Below are 6,614 nucleotides of genomic sequence, written 5' to 3' on the forward strand. Positions count from 1 at the left end.
GTCAGAGGTGCTTTGATTGTGCATGACAGAGACCACCCCATTTCACTGCTTGAGAGCTCAGAGCTCTGTGTGTCAGAAACAGAGGGAGGGCGGCTTCCCTCCTGGTCCAGTGGTTAAAAATCTGCCTTGCACGCAGAGGACGCCTCGGGAATATCCCACATGCCACAGGGCAACTAAAACTGTAGGCCGCAGCTATGGAGCCCACGCTCTAGGGCCGGAGCTCTGCAACAAGAGAAGCCACTGCGATGAGAAGCCTGTGCAGCACAACTGGAGAGTAGCCCCTGCCCGCTGCAACTAGAGAAAGCCTGTGCAGAGTGATGAAGACCCAGTACAACCAAAAAAAGGAAAAAAGAAACAGTTAAAGGAAAGCGGGATGGCCCTCTGCTGACTTTCTCCCATGAGCCTGGGAGTTGGACTGACGTTTGGTCTAACTGACGCTTCGGGAATGGGTCTTATTTTGGAGCCAGACTGCTGGGATGGACACTCTGCTGTTGTCCCCTCCCATTTTGTGTGGCTTTAGCTTTTCTGTGCCATGGTTTCTTCCCTTGTGAACTGAGGTTAACCCTACAGGATGTGAAGATTAGATAAATTGGTACATGAAAAGGGCTAGTGGTCAGTGCTTTGTAAATGTGAGCCCAAGGTGATTTTGATGGTGGTGATTTTGATTATGATAATGGTAGTGATGATGGTGGGGATGATGGTGGTGATGGTGATGGTAGTTTTGGTGAGGATGGTGATGGTGGTGATGGTGGTATTTGTGATGATGGTCATGGTGATGATGGTGGTGATTTTGTTAATGGACCTCACAGCTTTGACTGGGTCTACTGCTAACTGCTGGGACCCAGCTCGAGGATGCCAGACCCCCATCCCATAGAACCAGTTCTAGCTCCACTCTTTCCAACCACTAGACGTTGACTGTGGAGACATGTGGGACTTTGACTGTGAAAACATGTGGGACATTCTGTTTCATCTCCTTAGAGTAATTTTTCTCATATTGGGAAAGAATCACATATATAGGAATACAGTGGGTCCCATGTAAAAACAAACAAGATTTGTATAAACTCAAATGTCAAAACATAATTCAGAGAATTATGAAAGGACTCACTGCTTGGTCTTTTTTTGGTCTTTTTTGGTGCCCCAGTACATACTGAATTGACAAAATATTTGGGTCATAGACATTTCCAAGCACAGGTCTTATGTAGGAACTTAAGAATGCTTATGTCTATATTTTTTTGGAAAAGGAGGGGAATTTATTCATTTTATTCCCAGTGGAAAAAACTCTGATACATCAGGACAGAATTCTTTGCTATTGTTGCAAAACTTTTATCAGGTGCTCTGAATACAACCATGGTTTCACTGGAAGAGTAAACCCTGGAGAGCTGGGGTGCTGGAGGTGAGTGGGGGCAGGGGTGGTACATGTGAGCCACTCAGCAGCATCGGTGTAGCCAGGGTTCCAGGAAGCAGCCTGCTGAAGGGTTTCTGTCAGAGGGTGTTCTTGTGACCTCAACTTGAGCATCGTGGACCAGGGGCCACTGGCCCGGCCTGGAGGGGAGGCTTTGGTGTGTCTGGCCACCCCCTTCCTTGGCTCTGTTGGTGGCTTCCTGGAGTGAGGACCCAACACCGTTTGTCTCCTCTGTTCCCCAGTGGGCTCCCAGGTTGCCGGGTAGGGGGGCCACACTCCCCTCTTGACTCCTTCATTCGGTGTATGTTCTAATCAGCCTCATGTGGGAGATCAAGCAGCGCTTAAAGGATCTGCTGTACCTGGCTTTGGAGGGAAAAGCAGGTGGCCCACACAGCAGCGACTCTTGCTGACCCAGGGGACCTGGTTGGTGCTGGGTGACAGGGCGAACATGTGTGGCTATGGGTCATGAAGGGGATCAGGATGTGCCATGCCAAAAATATAGCACCTGGGGCACTTTCCTGGTGGTCCAGTGGTTAAGACTCTGCACTCCCAATGCAGGGCGCTGGGGTTCGATCCCTGTTCAGGGAACTAGATCCTACATGGCAGCTAAAGATCCTACATGCAGCAACTAGCACCCAGTGAAGCCAGATAATTTTTAAAATTTCAAATAAAGATTTTATAAAACTTAAAAAAATTAAAATAACATTAACAAAACAAAACAGTACAAAATATAGCGCCTTGATGTGAAGTTTATTTTGAGCTGAAGGCATGCAAGAATCAACAAATGCAGAAAGAGGGCCTTTTGGAGCATTCCTCCTCTGACTAAGAGCAGCTTCTGGGAAGTCAGGCAGTGGTAAATTCCTTCTGTGGGGGGTCTGCTGCCGGGAGACACTGGGAATAAGTTCTATCCCAAGTCCCTTCTAGGGGGACATTATCACATACTTTCTTACGTTTCGATTATTCTCTTAAAACCCATTTGTCTTTCCTAAAGAGATTTGCTTTTCCTGTAAGAAGGCTTTTCTCCCGGCTCCCTTTCCCCTATTAAGTTAGGTATATAAGCATCTAATTGAAACCATTTATAGAGCCAGCTACTCTTCGGGGCTCCCATGTGCATACAAATGAACTTGTTCTTCTGTTCATCTGTTGTCAGTTCAGTCCACACACCTTGGTTACTACCCTACAGCCTCCTTCACCATAGAGGCTCCCTGATTTGGCCAGACCTGGGAGTGGGGTGAGGCGATGGGGTTAGAGGGGCCCGGAGCCGGGACTGAGGAGCCCCGCGCCCTCCCTCTGCCCCCGCTCCGCTCCCCTTGTGTGTGATATGCACAGAAACTCACCAGTGAGTGGGAAGGTCAGACAGGTGATGGCTTTTCATCAGAAACAAAAACACTGTCAGGTGGGAAGGTGAGTGAGAGGAGAGGTCCAAGGGAAGGCAGATGAGGGGTTACAGGGAAGGGAGGGGTGCTCTTTCTACAGGGCGGGTGATTTTTTGTGGTCTGGGGGACTTCACGTATCAGAAAATTGAAAAAAAAGTTTTTCCCTCTAATTTTGGTTTGAAGTGGGTTCACAATGTCTCACGTAAGAAAAGGCAGTTTACCGTGTCCCAGCCCCACACCTCGAACCTGTCTCCCTGGGCTCAGAGAGAACCGCCTGGGCCACGGGGAGCCAAGGGGCTTCAGGCAGCTCCAGTGACTCCTCCCTTCAGGAGGGGCAGGCAGCCACCCTTGTGCAGGACGCCTGCACCTCCTCTTGGAGGCCACATCCTAACCAGGCGCAGATGCATTGGGTCGAGGTTTGCTGAGATGACTTAGAATGTTTCTTTTCTTTTAAATTTGGTAATTATTTTTGACTGTTCTGGATCTTTGTTCTGCATGTGGGCTTTCTCTAGTTGTGAAGAGCGGGGGCTTCCTGTTGCGGTGGCTTTTCTTGTAGGGGAGCACAAGCTCAGTAGCTGTGGCTTGCGGGCTCTATAGCTTGGCCTCATAATTGTAGTGCATGGGCTTAGTTGCCCTTTGGCAGGTGGGATCTTCCAGGACCAGGGCTCAAACCTACATCCTCTACGTCAGCAGGTGGATTCTAACCCCTGGACCACCAGGGGAGTCTCGGCTTAGAATGTTTATCGTTGAAAACCTTCTGTTCAGGTTGCAAGTGTGAGAGGTCATGCCCGTGTTTTCACGTAGGTACAGGATAACATAGTTTCTGAATTTCGGGAAGCTCCTTTAAATCAAGCTGGTTTTCCAGGGTGAGACACTATAGAATGAAAGAGGGTTAAGATGAGAAGGGCTTTAGCACAACTCTCTAGCATTGCGTGTGCTTGGGGCACATCTGTTGAGAATTATGTGGGCCCTGCTTTTGTGGAAACGAATCTGAATTGCCTATTTATCAAAGGAGGAAAATTAAGGGGATACTGAGCCTGTGGCACAGAGAATGGACGTGGTGGTGCAGTTTTGAAGTGGCAGAAGAATATTTGTCACTAATAAATATTTGTCACTAGTGTAACAAAAAGCTTAGTGGTGGCATCTGGTATCGCTATGTGTTTTCTGGCTTTTTTTTGATGAATTTTGGTTCTTCATGCCCTCTCTGGGATTGAAGGTGGCAGTGGGCTTGGGTTTCAGTGATGTGGAAGCCCTGATTGCTGTCTTGTGTTATGTGGCTTGAGGTGTTAACCTGGCCTTTGGGTCATTCCTTCTGCTCTGGGATAACTGGGATCCATCTCTTCCCAGGAGAAAACAAAATATTAAATATATTGGATGATGATGTCCTTTGATCAGAGATCCTTAAGAAGGGAACACCCAGGAAGGAGATCATTAAAAGGCTGAGATCATTCCCTCTGTTTCCAAACACTGACCAAAGGCCACAGCCTGTGCACTGGAGGGCCCTGCGAGCCTCACGGAGTAGTAGGACCCCACATGCCCCGGACTCCTACATGCAGGGTTACAGAAAGATGAGTGGAAACGGGAGAAAGACAGACAACCCAGTTCAAAAATGCACCGATGGGGGCTTCCCTGGTGGTCCAGTGGTTGGAGCTCTGTACTCCCAATGTGAAGGGCATGGGCTCAGTCCCTAGTGAGGGATCACATTGTGGCCTAAGTAAAGTTTTTTTTTTTTTTTTTTTTCTGGGGCAGGGCATGCCTTGTGGCATGTGGGATCTTAGTTCCCAACCAGGTATTGAACTCGCATCCTTCTGCATTGGAAGGGCAGATTCACAGATACTTCCCCAGAGAAGATAAGTGGATGGCCAACAAGGACATGAACAAATGCTTGACAGAATGCAAATCTGAGCCACCATGAGATACCACTCACCCCCTCTCTGGTGGTTATAATAAAATAAAAATGCAAAAAAGTGCTGGCAAGGATGTGGAGAAATTGGGACCCTTGTGCATGGCTGATGGGGATGTAAAATGGTGTAGCAGCTGTGGGAAACAGTCGGAGTTTCCACGGAAGGTTAAGCACAGTCACCAGGTGACCCAGCAACTCCACTCCTGGGTACATACCCAAGAGAATTGAAAATGGGCACCTGAACAGATATCTGCCTGCCCACGGTTTTTGCAGCAGTCACAGCAGCTGTGAGGTAGAAAGAGCCTGGGTCCATTGATGGATGGTGGATAATTGGAGTGAAGTTGTCCATACAAGGGGCGTCATCCAGCTGTGAAAAGGAGTGAAGCGCCCACACACTACATTGTGGATGGACTTCAAAACCACTGTTCTCAGTGAATGAGAACAGACAGAAAGGGCCACATACCTGGCATGTGTTCACTTGTGTGAAACATCCAAAACAGGCAAACTGAGGGACAGAAAACAGATTAGGACTTCCCTGGTGGTACAGTGGATAGGAATCTGCCAGCTAGTACAGGGGACACAGGTTTGATCTCTGATCTGGGAAGATCCCACATGTCTCAGGGTGACTGAGCATGCATGCCACAACTGCTAAACCCGCTCGCCACCACTAGAGAAAGCCATGCGCAGCAACGAAGACACAGCACAATCACAAGTAAATAAGTAAATAAAACTACAAAAGAAATCAGATTGGGGCTGGGGTGGGGTGGGGAGTGAGTGCTAATGGGTACAGACTTTCCTTTGGGGTGATGGAAATGTCTGGAACTAGCCAGGTGTGATATTTGCATGAGGGAGACTAGTGGGACTCCTTCCCCGTCTGTCTGAGTGAGGACGGCGTGTGGGGGATGTTGTCAGAGAGCAAGTGTGTTGTGCTGAAAGGCTTCGTCTCCATCAGCCCTCCCCACAGGGTGTCCCTGAGTGGAAAGCAGTAAACTGGGCTCCCTAGCTGGAGGAGGAGGTTTCCCTTGGTGGCAGCGAGGGGCACGGAGGTCTAGGAGCCGTGCTACAGCCTCATGGCCTCCCACGTGGCCAGTTCTCTCGGCAGAGTCAGCTGCGGCAAGTTTTGTGTGGCGGTTAGACATCTTCCCGGCAGAATCCCTGGAGAATTCTAAATTTCAGTTGCACTCTCTAAATTTTCATTAAGAGCTTTCACCCAGAGAAAATGATGGATTAGATTTTATCATTGGAAAGAAGCCAGATAAAATTAGCTGCCTTTTAGTCCCCACGGCACCCGCCTCACTCCCTGCTTTTCTTTAAAGTATCTACTCTTCTCTCTTGGTTCCCAGGAAACAGGTGCCTGCGGATGTTTATTCGTTGAAAATACTGATGTTCGAGGCTCCCTTTGAGCCTCTCTGCTTTTGTTCCTTCAGTGATTTTGCTTTTACTCCAATCTCAAGTCTGAGACAGCTCTGGGCCTTGGGCTCTGCATTGGAGAGTATGTGGTTTCTTTCTTCTCCTCAGTAAAGCTTGCTTGTTGTTAGAATTTTATAGCTGTAAGCTGTAGAATATTTTTGCTGCACGAAAGTCCTTGTCTGTCTTTTCTTTTCTCTCCCAAATTCTCCTTCTTGGCAAAGTTAACCTGTGTCTCATCCATCAAAGTGCAGTTAGGAGTTTGCCTCCCAACAGCCACTTTTAGCAAAGCTAGCTTCTGAGAGGTGACTGTCTTTTGTTACCATGTGTGGATGGTGAATTGTGAAAACAGCTGTTATTTCTTCCCACATCAGTACAAGGAAGTCAGATTATTCTGCACAAAAACTCAGGCTGAGATCAGTCTGGAGGAGCTGAAACCATCGGGGAAGCCGGGGGCGAGGACATTGGAGTTACTCATGCGGGTGTGGGTTCCTTTAACTTCCACGTGCTTTTGGCGTTAGCACAT

The sequence above is a fragment of the Capra hircus genome, chromosome 25, assembly GCF_001704415.2.
Source record: "Capra hircus breed San Clemente chromosome 25, ASM170441v1, whole genome shotgun sequence".
In the NCBI taxonomy this organism is placed as follows: domain Eukaryota; kingdom Metazoa; phylum Chordata; class Mammalia; order Artiodactyla; family Bovidae; genus Capra; species Capra hircus.